The sequence below is a fragment of the Miniopterus natalensis genome, chromosome 13 (genome assembly GCF_054644295.1).
Source record: "Miniopterus natalensis isolate mMinNat1 chromosome 13, mMinNat1.hap1, whole genome shotgun sequence".
NCBI classification, from domain to species: domain Eukaryota; kingdom Metazoa; phylum Chordata; class Mammalia; order Chiroptera; family Miniopteridae; genus Miniopterus; species Miniopterus natalensis.
In genome coordinates, this window is record NC_142093.1 from 37,051,495 (window position 1) to 37,064,699 (window position 13,205).

Sequence of the window (13,205 nt, forward strand, 5' to 3'; positions counted from 1 at the left end):
TAGAAGGGAAACCAGATATTAAAATCTAGCTGTCTTATATTAAGCCAGACATTAAAGAGATTTGAAAAAAATGAGAAACAATGCCACTTTGCTCATTCAATTTTGTTTTACTTTTCTTGGAAAACAGTAATTTTCATAAAAATAAATCATTTATGTTATTAGGTAATGAGCTTATATTTATAATTTCCAAATACAGTCTTAATTTTGCTCAGTTTTAATTTTGAATATAGTAAATATCATTAGACAGAACTCACATAACTAGAAGTCCTTTGGAGTCTGCAATAATTTTTAAGAGTGTAAAGGGGTCCTGAGACCAAAATGTTGAGAACCAATAATTTAAAGAAATAATAAAACAGATGCCGTGTATTCAATGCATAACTTAAAGAATAAAACATGAGTAGCATCTTTGAAGCCACTGTATTTCCTGCCTAGAATATAGCTTCTTTCTTTCTCCCAGATGTGAGCATATTACATTACCTTTATATCAACCATGCTCTTGCTTTTCTTCCTAGTTTATCTGACATGCCTATCTCCCTATACAATATTTAATCTTGCCTGTTTATGAACTGCATACAAATGCAACCCTACTATATGTCATAATTTGAGTTTCCTTGAAAGCAGTGCCTGAGAAAATAACTTGGGTGCAGGTAGTATATTTTGGAGGGGATCCCAGGAAGCAGAAGTGGGAAGCTAGGAGTAGAGACTAGAGAAAGGAGAAAGCGAAAGTACATTATAGGGCTGGTTACTGCTGTGGGCAACCGAGGACCATCCTGCTGCGCACCCCCTGTGAAAATAGGTGGAACCCATTTCAGAACTGGCCCACCAGACCGGAGGAGAGGAGACGAGGCCTTATTCACTGACTACCTCCACCTGGTTGTTGCTGTTCTCAGGGGCTTCACTCCCTTGCACATTTAGGTTGAGTGGCTTCCCACGGTTCCAAGAAAGGCTTGAGGCAGAAAGCAGAGGCCCCTCATTGTGACCTTTCGGTGACACTGGTCGCTGCATGGACCTGTCCACCACATCTGCCTGAAATCATGCGAGCTGAAGGGATATGGAGTGAGGGCCACCGCTAGTGCTGGCTACCCTGTATAGATTCTTTTACGACTTTCTGCTTTCTTTCCAGACTATGCGATTAAGATACTTTGGGTTGGTATTAGTCGTTTTAGCTAACTCACTTCCACTGAGGCCCAGTACTCCCTTGTCTGACTGTTATACGGCTTCATTTCCATTCTTTTGTTGGACCTTTGCTTATTTCTTGACCTGGGGGCTTTTGTTAAGGCTACTGCAGGAAACAAGTAAAACAAACATTTTCCTGTCCTTACATTTCATCTAAAAATTCCATAGTCAGCAGAAATGAGGTCTCCACTTCAATTTTGCATTTCAAAGCTTGCACCAATTCGATTGGCCGATGTAAGTCACACTCTGGCTGCAAGGGATTCTGGGAAGCATAAGTTTGAGCTTTCTGACCTCTGCAGTGCAGGAAGGCGCCCTAGAAGGAGCCCCACGTCCAACACAGTGGGCAAGCGGGCAACAGCTATAAAAATTAAAAATACACATACCCCTTTAATCCTGTGCTTTTTACTCTAGTAATCTATTCCATAGAAATAGAAGTACTAATATAAAAGAGCATATATACCATTCCATTTATTGCAGAATTATTTCTGGTGGACTGAAAGTATATGTCCTTTACTAAAGGAGTGGCTGGATCTATTTAAATAGAGTAAAAGAATGAATGAGAGCAACACCAGCTGGCTTGGAGTGATTCCACAACACATTATTGAGTAAGAAGAGCAAGATGCTAGAATGTACATATGTGTTATACAATCCAGTTTTCTTCGGTGAGACAATGGACAATGAAAGGTGACTATATATAGGGGTGGGGGAAAGCACATTTACAGTTGCACTGTGGCATTCTATTGAGTTAATAAAGCTATTGTACTAATCATAACCTGCATGTCTTCTTTCATATGAACAACTGTAAATCTACTTTTTCCAACCCTGTATATACTTATACAAGTATAGACACTATATAGAAGGCCACCCACTGTGCTGTTAACAGGGCTTATAGCATAGTTAAGAAAGTGATATAAAGCTAAGGTGGGCAAAGAAGAGGAGATATAGGTGATATAGGGATAGGGGTAGGGATGGGGTAGGGAGAGGGAGAGGGACAGAGACGGAGACGGAGACAGAGACAGAGACAGAGACAGAGACAGAGACAGAGATAGAGATAGAGATAGAGATAGAGATAGAGATAGAGATAGAGATAGAGATAGAGATAGAGATAGAGATAGAGATAGAGATAGAGATAAGAGATAGATAAAGATATATGTAAAAGAATGGACCCCTCAGTGTGATTCTTTAGGAGGCTGGATTTTTTTTTTTTTTTAAATATATCTTTATTGATTTCAGAGAGAGGAAAGGAGAGGGAGAGAGAGATAGAAACATCAATGATGAGAGAGTCATTGATTGAGCCCGCAACCCGGGCATGTGACCTGACCGGGAATCGAACCCCAATCTCCTGGATCCTAGGTTGACGCTCAACCACTGAGCCACGCCCGGCCAGGCAGGAGGCTGGATTTTTAAGCAACTTATATTTCTTTATATTTTTATCTACTATTAAAATTATAGTGAATATATATTATGTGCATAATCAGTACAAAACAATAAATCCTTATTTAGTATGAAAAAATTTCCTTTTTTTAATGGAATTGGGAGTAGAGGAGTGGTAGACAGGTAAAGAGGATTACTGTTTTATATCATCTACTCTGTGCTATTACACTTGATGCCACACACACACACACACACACACACTTTGATAAATGTATAAGAAAATGTATTTTTTTAAGTTAGCCAATAAAATATTCTTGTTTGGCTAAGGTTGGTTCTTGCCCCTGTGCTCTGAGCTCACCCAGTTCTACCCCCTCACTCCATTAATTATCTTCTTTCCTACAGTATCAGATCCTTTTGTGCCTCTTCTCTGAGGGTTAGAAACATAACCACCTCTTCCCCTCCTCGGGAGACCCTGCTTGAGCGTTACAACCTCCTCGAGCTCCCCCACCATCTTGCAGCTTTGCGTTGCGGCTGTGAGAAAGCAGCTTGAGGGAGTTGCTTACCCTCGATGTCTCCCATCGCATTTATCCCTCATCATCCCACATTATAGCTTTTTCCCTGACAAATGTGCCCGTGGACCTCCCCCCAGGGCCAGCATGGCCTCCTCACTGCCCGCTCTAGTCATCCCGGTGTCTCAAGAGCCCCTGACCCTCTGAACAACCATCTTCATAGCCATCTTTCATTCCCCATTTCATATTTTCAGAGCTCTGTCTTCTCCCCATTCCCTTGCTTTATGTGAATTTTCTCGGGGCCCTCCACTAGCCCTTTATCTGCCTTAAATGTCAGTGTCTCTCAGGCCCCCACTTCCTCTCCTTCTTATTGCATTCACTTTCCCTGGAGATGACATTCATGCTCATGGCTTCAGCAGGGATGACGCAAATCTGTATTTATGGCATAGATAACTCGCCAGAGTTCCTGACCCACGTTTCAAACAGCCTCCTGGAAACCTCCTAGATGTCTTCCTTGTTCACTAAACTGTACTGTGAAAGGCAGAATGTATTGTCTTCCCCAGAACAGATACGCCCGCCCCGATCATCAGTCTGTGTTCTGCATCTTGTTGAATGGTGTCATCATCCGCCAGCCCACAAAAAGGGACTTGAACTATGAAGTCATCATCTAACCCTGATTCGTATCATATATAATCACCAGTTCCTTTGAACTCTAACTCCTAAAAGCCTCTGGAGCCCTTCTGTTCACTCCCTAGCTTCCACCTCTGCCTCAGTTCATATCATCACCGCTCAGTTGAACGCTTACAATCTTTTATCTCTAGGGGCACCGCCTTCGAGCGATCTTTCACGCTGCCGGCAACGTAAACTCTCTTAAATGCAAAGCTGAAGAGATCACACCCCTGCTCAGAATTCTTGACTAACTTCCCATGACCCGCCCCACCTACCTCTCTGAAACCACCTCTTACCACTTATTCACATGTGAGTGACCAACCCTTCGACACACCGAATTGTTTACAGTTCCCAAGTCCCGTTCCAAGATTTAAACTAAGCCTTTGGACCATGCGAGCACTTCTCCAGGATAAGGTAACCTCGCCATTTCATGGTCCCGTGCTTCCATCTGCTTCCCCAGTAGACTGTAAGTGCCTCCATGGGGTGAGGCTCTCTTCTACTCCCACAAATAGCATATGCCCAGTATTTGCTCCATATTGGTGGACTATTGAATAAACTCATATTTGCATGTACAGGCACTGAATATCGATAGGAGGAAATGGCTTTCCCAGTTCACGCAGTAGGAAATAAGGCCACGTGAAGTAAACCCCACTCTTGCCTGGAATCTGTGTTGGGCACTCTTCTCTGTTAGTTATATAAACCTAAGTAGGATACTCTCATCTTGAATCTCAATTTTCTCATCTCTGGGAGAATTATTTCCAAGGAATCATTTAGTTCTAATATTTGCTTTAACATGGTGGTGAGTTCAGATTTCTATTCTATCAACAGGGCGAGTAATTTAGCTTCTCTCTGTCTTAATGTTCTGACCTATAAAATGGGAATATCAATAGGAAGTTAATTTATAGTGTTCTTATGATTATTAACTGGGAGGACAAGCTGAAGGGTTTAAGAGAATACTTAGCCCATGATAAGCATTTAGCATGTTTTAGCTATTTTTACATTCTGCATAGGTATGGAGCCAAAACACCTGAGCCCTTCTATCATAGAAGTGGATGGCCAAAGTCCAGGTAACTGGTGGTTTAGAAACAATAGCTTATGAATTGACTTTCAGATGGCAAATATGGATCATCATTCTTAGCTTGTGGTTAGCTTTCCCAATAACCCATAAGTTAGTATAATATAATTGTTAAAAAATGGCAAATACATTTTATAGCTTGGTAGTTTTTTCCCAAATGTTTTGGACAATTTTAAACTCTAGCTGTATTGCTAATTTTATCTCAGTTAAATCACTAGTAAGGCAGTTTTGAAAGCTGAGAAAATGCCTAAGATGTTTTGCATTACTTTACTGAAAATTTCTACCAACTTTAACAAGTTCCCACCACTAAGTCTACAATGTATGTTTCCATGAAAATATTTAGGTAAATATATATTTTTTTAATTATATAGAAGCCGAGTTTTATAAACTCTAGACTCATGCTCTTGATCTTTTCTCTTTGGTTCCTGTGACAGAAGATAGTTAAATGATCATCTTTGAAAATGTGATGAAAATACATAGAAACTAACATCATTCCAATGTCTAATCAAAACAGCAAGAAAAAAAATACAGTTAAGCACAATGACACCAGCCTATATGCCAGTGCCTCTAGAAATGCCCCTTCTTTAGATGTGCCAATCTGTGTTTCAAGTGCTCTAGACAACACTAAATCAAGACTTTTTTGCCACCGTTGTCCATGGCAGTGTGTACTTGAAAGAAAATCTAATCAGTGTGTGTCTCATTGATTTATAAACCACCAAATGTTGATTTAACATAGCTGTTGGATCACCAGGAAACATCTAAGTTGTTTTATGATTCCTCTAACCAGCCACCACCCCAAAACAGAAAGCTATATTTTTCCTGCCATAAACAAAACAGAACATTAAATTTTGAGTCAGGTTAGAAACTGCCAGCTCAGTGGGGCTCAGGGCGGCATTCGATTTTGAGGTTCCAGGTTTTCCTTGCTCCTGCCAACAACAAAAAAAAGAACAGAAAATCAGGAAAAACAAAATAAAACATCAACAGTGTCCCCCTTGGTTCTCCACTTGCGGGGTTGGACCTGGCTTGTCCTGGGAGTCTGTGGGGCACAGCGTCTGTTTTCTCTGCCCCTGGATGTTGGGTTACACCTGGCAGGGGCAGAGCAGCAGGAGCTATAGGAAGGTGAACGGAGACCCAGGGAACTAGTTAAGGCACGGTGGCATGCTGCTTGTGGGCTCCCGGTAGCTGAGCAGAAGGGGTGTCGGGTGGCAACCAAGGCAGCACAGGCCTCCTGCCTTCTCTATGTGCCTGAGGCAGTGCGGGAGCTAAGAGGTGCTGCCAGAAACAGCGCCCTTTTCCTCGTCGCCGCAGTTGCAAACATGAATTGCAGCTGAGTAACGGGTTGCAAAGGGGGCTCATGCTCTGCTGGAGCCTGTGAGCTGGGACGCAGAACGGCCCGCTGCTCGGCCTGCTCGTCGCCACGGGAGTGCCCTAACTGTCCTTGTCGGATACCAGCTCACCAGCCCCTCTCAGGCGGAGCCAGCTACAGCTCCCTCTGCTTTGAAACACCAAAGGAAAACGCCACAGACTACAGAAAGCACAAAGCAGAAGAGCCCCTGCATGCCCCTAGGCTGCCTGGGATTGTCATTTTGAAGGATTGTTATTACTATATTTTGACGCCAGTGGACATATTGAACTTCTTTCCTTGGTGCCATTGGTGTCAGCGGGATCAAAGGTGCGCGCGCGCGTCTGGGCCTGCGCAGGCATGGCAGGGGGGGAGACGGATGGGCCAGGAAGAGGGCAGGAAAGGCGGGGGCTGAAGGAGGAATGAAAGATGAGGGTGGGTGGGAGCCCTGGTTTGAGGTTATGTGGCTCATGGAAGATGAATCATTCTATGATATAGTTCAAAGAGGGGACCAGCACACATATCTTCTTCAAAGGCATTCTGCCCCTGGTGAGCCACATTCTCCGAGCTTATTGAAGAAACCAAGGAACCCATTTATTATGGGCAAGACTGATCCCAGGTAGAGGAAACGGAGGCATTGGGCATAAGCAGAGGCATTACGTTGGCTGTAAGAGCAGTAATTAGAGCAGATGGATTCTTACTCACTCCCCGGATGCCATTTGTTTGGTATCTGTTATGTGTCAAGCACTGTAAGATGAACAACAAGGTATAGACCAGCCCAAGGTGGATGTGCAGCGATCTCCTCTACAGCACACTAGGATGGCCTCATAAAAGGCCGGGGAACGCGTAGCTAAGGAAAAGAACATAAAGCAGCAGTTTTCAACCTAACCAGGCAGACAGGGTTACTTTCTGGGGGACACAAGAGTATAAGTCTTTCCAAAGGACAGTTGAAGGAGATGGGGGAGCAGAAGTTAAGTAGATTGGCAAAGGCAAAGGAGTTTTAAGAAGAGGAAAGAATCGTAGCCAACACTTATTATATTCAGCCTGTACCAAGAACAGGCCTGAGTGCTTTACGCATATTAAGTCATGTAACTACAACAACTATGTCAGAGAAGCCAGATCATCACCCACATTCCTGCTCTGCAGATAAGGAAAGTGGGGCAGGAAGAGAGTAGTAACTTGATCAAGATCAAACGGCTAATAATGGGAAAAACCAGGATGTTAACCCAGGTGGTCTGTGTTTGGAGTTCATGCTCTTAACTACCATAATATACTGCCTTTTCTTGCTAGAAGAAAAAAAAAGGTATAAAGATGTGGAGTGTTCAAGTACCCTTGTTTCAGTTCAAACAGTTCATCTCTTGTGGATCAAGTGCTGATGTTTGAAATAGGAAGATGGCCCAGTTCTTGCCCCCAAGGTGCTTAAAAGGAAATAAGGAGAGAGAGCCTTAAACATCTGATTCCAATATAATGCGAAATAATGTTTAGATACGTTAGCTGATTTTCTTTTTATTCCCTGTCATTCTTTTTGACTCCATGGTCCTTCTCTCAACCAAAAGCTAGACATTAGGATTATTAAAGCAGAAAGGAAGAAGAGAGTCATTCTGAAGAGCAAACACCAGGGTCTGAAGGACCCAGGGCCTAAGGGGTAGGACATGAACAGTGAGTAGATTTGGAAGAATTCAGCATGTAACAAGTCCATGGGGCCCTCCTCCTACCGCTCGCCCCAACCACCACCTCCTCAGTGAGATGAAAAGCCCCTAGTCTGGGAGGAGAGGGGGAGAGTAAGAGGAGAAGCAGAGTAGGAGGCCAGTGTGAGTCCCTGAGATGGGTCCCTGGGACAGATGCTTTGGAAAGATCCCAGGGCTGAGAAGGCTGCTCCTTCCTTCCTGGGAAACTGGCTATATGAGTCTGGCATTTTGGAAAGAGTTCTGAATGGGGGACATGAATTTGGGGTCATCAGCATCAGTAGCTGGTATGTACAGCACTGGACTGGTGAGATCACAGAGAAAGCTGTAGAAGGCGGTAGGGGTAGGACTCATGTAGCCCTTGGCACCAGGTGAGGACGGGCTCATTAGAGGTGTCTACGCAGGTAGGGCTGGGGTGTCCTCGTAGATTTTCTCTGAGCTAAGATGACGCAGTTCCCATATTTCCCATAAGAAGCTCCATGGCAGGGTAATTAACATTTTGTCCAATATTATATTCCCGGGGCCTAAGATAGTGCCTGGGACATAGTAGATGCCCATAGTTTATGCAAAGAATAAATGAATATGCTTCACGAGGTTTGTTGGAACAATAAGGAGAGGCTTGCAGTTTATTAATTCATTCAACAAATAATTGCAATATGCAGTAACTGTGCTAATTGCTTTGCATATATCCATGAACAAGGGCTTGGAGCTTATATTTTGTTAGGGGCCACAGAAAATAAACACTGAACCACAATTATGAGTTTGCTCTAGAGTATGTTGCCCTGAAGGATCAGGCCGAAATCACCCTCTCTGGGACCTTGCGTAAAATTGTACCGCTGTTTGATGTCTTCTCCTTACTGCTCCTGCCCCTGTCCCATTTCTTGGTTTCTTCTGGGAGCTTTTCCTTAATAAATTGCTTGCAGACAAATCTTGCTCTCAGGGTCTGCTTCTAAGGAGCCTGACCTGAGATAGCGGTGGTGCTAGAAAGTAAGCTTAGTTATAGAAAAATATATAATATTTACTTTTTTGCCTCCCTGAGTTTATAGCTTGAACCTGATACCTGCTGCAAATATAATGCAATAAACGCCACAATCAAAATTTATGCAAAGAAATGGCACTTGGTCCATTGTGGAGGAATCAGAAAGAGCTTCCTAGACAGTGAGGAGAAAGTTGTTGGGCGAAGGGTGGTGGAAATCATGCTAAGAAGGGGTAACAAGTACAAAGGCTCGGGCGTCATAGCATGTGGGGGCCTGCACCTGGTCGAGGTCTGCAGGGGAGAGGTGTGGCACGTGGCCTGGCAGGTGCTCGGACCACGCCCCGTCTGTGGGGGATGGGTGGGGAGAGGTGACGATGCTTAGTGGGCAAAGGGGCAGTCATGAGGTGCTCCTGGGTTAAGAATTTGAACTTTCCCTCAAGGTATTCAGGCAGTGGAGGAGTTTTGTTTTATTCTGTAATTAGGTCCTATAGTCACATGACACAAAATTTTAAAGTACAAAAGGTTTACAATTAAAGAGAGATTCTGTCTCCCCTCCCTCCCCTGGACATGGAAGCCGCCTACACGAGTGTCCAGAGTATCCTTCAGGTTGCGGGTTTGATTCCCGGTCAGGGCACACACCCAGGTTGCAGGTTTGATCCCTGGTCGGGCGCGTGTGGAAGGCAACTGATCGTTGTTTGTCTCTTCAAATAATGTTTCTCTCTCTCTCCCTTCCTCTCTCAAATCAATAAACATATCTTCTGCTGAGGGTTAAAAATAAATTAATTAATTAAATAGTCATTTAACAATTTTCCTTAACAAAATAAATCCACCTGCGGCCTCTCTCCAGCCTGGAGAGTGGGAGATTTGATAGGCATTTCGAGGCTCTCCCAGAATTGCTGCAGAATTCCTCCTGAGAGATGGACAGAGGCCTCGAACCCCGAGCGCAGTGTAGCTGTTGCTAGTTCCTCACCTCCCAAGCCTGTAGTGGCCCTTTGAACATGGCGTGTGGCTTCAAGGTAGACGTAGTAATCTCAGGGCATGTCAACAAAAGGAGTTCAATACAGGAATCCAGTGTCCAGTGCTTACAGTGGTCTTTAAAAAAACGCACTCACCATTTTAAAGGCTCTGTTCTCCTTTCTATGTAACTGAGGACAAATAGATTTGTATTCCAGCTGCTTCATCCATGGTCATATGGGCGGTGCTCTCGCACTTCCATACTTTTGTGAACAAGTTCTCTTGTATTCCTTCTGGGAGGTGAGCTAGTCAGGAGCCTGGTGGCCATGCGATCGATGAGGTCCTTGGGACGTTGCCATAAGAGATTCAGCCAAGCTCGCACACAGCAGGTCTTCAGCCAGGTTAGGCTTAGAATGAAGGGTTCAATAATCCAGCGATCTTTATATCGCGCACTGTGGCAGCCCGAACAGCAGTCGCCAATTGTCACACCCCAAGGAGATGTTAAAATGTGAATACAGAAATAGCACTGATGATGGGCCACATCACTCCTTTAGGTGGGTCTTCGCAAGCGGCAGGAGGGCTTTCTATGTCCAGGTAAGAGACTGGGACAAACAAGGCAACAGAGAGCAGAGGTCGGCTTTCGTGTTTGGTGGAGAGGGATGGTTCCTACAGTACCTTTGTTTTTAATATTGGATCTTTCCCTGCAAGTGCATGGATACAGCGCAGAGACATCTATTACCTGCTCCCGAAACATCATCAAAAGCCCCATGGGCAGCGGAGTATAATACAATGTGCCAAGATGACAAGTGTGAAGTGTGTCAAGTCAGGGAACACCATAAATCCTCTATTCAATTCTCAAAGAGTGTGATGCACAAACGCCCATTCATCTTGCTCCCTTGCGCTTCCACCGTGTTCGGAGACGGCGTCTAATAGGCGGGTGAGGGCTCCCTCTGTGCTGAGCTCCTGAGGGCAGGACTCATTAGCTAGGTGGCCGTCTCTGAAATTATTACATCCGGACACTCCGGGAAAATAGGAACCTGAGGTAGCACACCACGCCTTGCCGCTCTCATTTGTCAAAACCTGGCGCCGGTTAGAAATGACACGGGATAACAAGTCCAGAAGCATCTAGAACAAACAAGAATGATTCATCTCTGAAGACCGGGTGAAAAAACACCCCTGTCCATCCACGTATCAACTATACCAGTCATGAAAATAAGTACTGGTTCACATACCCAACGCCTAAAAAAAATCAGGTGGGCTATCAGGAAATTATATTACAGTTAAAATAGAAACCAGATCTAGGAAAAAATTAAATAGGCTGTACTCTATGTTTGTGCATCATTAGGTTTGATTTTTCAAGGAAAAAAGTAAGTTTATGAAGGGAAACAGTATTTGGCTGGAGAAAAATATATGCATCCATCCCCCTTAGTTCTGAAACATCAGAAGAGGTGAAAAAAGGTGGAAAGGACATTCAAGAGAGTGAAAGGGGCCAGCTGGGCGAGAGGAAGAGCTATCTAAGGCTAGAGAACGGGCAGAATTTGAACAATAAGATCTTAAATGTATGAAGTGCTCACCAGGTGCCAGGCCTTGCTAAACTTTTCTCATGTGTCATCTCAATTTAGTCTCGCAGCTATACATGGATGGTACTATTATCATCTCATTCACTGAGGAGAAAACAGGCACAAGAAGGTTACATGACTTAAAGGTTAAATATTTGAATTCAGGCAGCCCGCCCAAAGTTCATAGCGTTAATAACTAAAGCAGTAGTTTTCAAGCTTTATCTTGCATCAGGATTTCCTGGAGGGCTTGTTAAAGCCCAGATTGCTGACCCCAGCCCCAGCGTTCCTGGTTCAATAGGGGAGACCTGGGAATTTGCCTTTCTAACAAGTTCTCAGACGATCTGATGGTGCTGGTCCAGGGACCACACCTTGAGAACCACCGCATTAAGCTATGGTGCCCGTTTGCCAGGTGAGTGTTCTAGTTCTGGCTTCACCAAATGCATAGATTAAAAAGAGACCAAGTCAGGTAACAACGAAGAAACACACCTAACTACAGCAAACCACTTTTGAAAAATATCACAGCTGAGATTTGGAAATCTTGAAGTGAATATTTGCAATATATAAACAGAGATGCTCTCCTCTTTACATATGAATAAAAATTTGCATACTTACAAATGAGGCGAGAACACAGAAACTTCTACAGGTAAAGCAAGGCATACAGCTGCACCGGTGGTAAAAGCTATTGGCATACATTTGCCCTGAGCATGCTCAAGCCAAAGGAAAAACACAAAAAGAATACTTTGATGCAGGTGTGGCCATAAAAATGCACATTATATATATGTCCTAGCCAGCTTGCAAAAGCATATATATATGTAGAGAGAGAGAGAGATACATATATATGTGTGTGTGCATATGTATATATACTAAGCAACATGGACAATTTTTGCCAACTCCACGTCAAAATGTGAGAATTTCACTTAAGTTTAGGAATCCAGCAGAATTCATTGTCTTTGAAATATATAGCAAAAGTCAACTAACACCCTCAAGAAAACTTTTATTCTTGGATCACAAGACACATATCTAAACAAAGGTATTATATATATATGTTAGTAGAAGATTTTTTTAAAAATGCAAAGTGTTTCCCGTAGTAACCAAAAAGTCTCCCATCTTTTCACATGTGGATAGGCCATCTGTACGTCCTCTTTGGAGAAGTGCCTATTCAGGTCTTTTGCCCATTTATTAAGTGGATTGTTTGGGTTTTTTGGTGTTTAGTTGTATAAGTTCCTTACAAATTTTGGATACTGACCCCTTATCAGTTGTATCATTGGCCAATATGTTCTCCCATTCAGTCGGTTGCCTTTTCATTTTGTTGATGGTTTCCTTTGCTGTTCAAAAACTTTTTAGCTTGATGTAGTCCCATTTGTTTAATTTTTTCTTTTTTTGCCTTTGTCCAAGGAAATATATCAGAGAAAAATATTGCTATGAAAAATGTCTGAGATTTTACTGCCTAAGTTTTCTTCTAGGATTTTTATGATTTTGAGTTTAACATTTAAGTCTTTAATCCATGTTGAGTTTATTTTTGTGTAAGGTGTAAGAAGGTGGTCTAGCTTCATTTTTTGCCTATATCTGTCCAATTTTGGCAACGCCATTTATTGAATAGAATATCTTTAACCCATTGTATGTTCTTGCCTCCTTCATCAAATTTTAATTGACCATAACTGATTTCACTTATATGTGGAATCTAATGAAGAAAATAAAACTAACAAACAAAATAGAAACAGACTCATAGATAGAAAACAGACTGAGAGCTGCCAGAGGGGAGGGAATTAGGGGGGCTGTGTAAAAAAGGTGAAGGGATTAAGCAAAAAAACCCACAAAACTCATTGACAGACAACAGTATGGTGATTACCAGAGGGAAAGAAGGGCCGGGGGAGCAGGAGAGAATA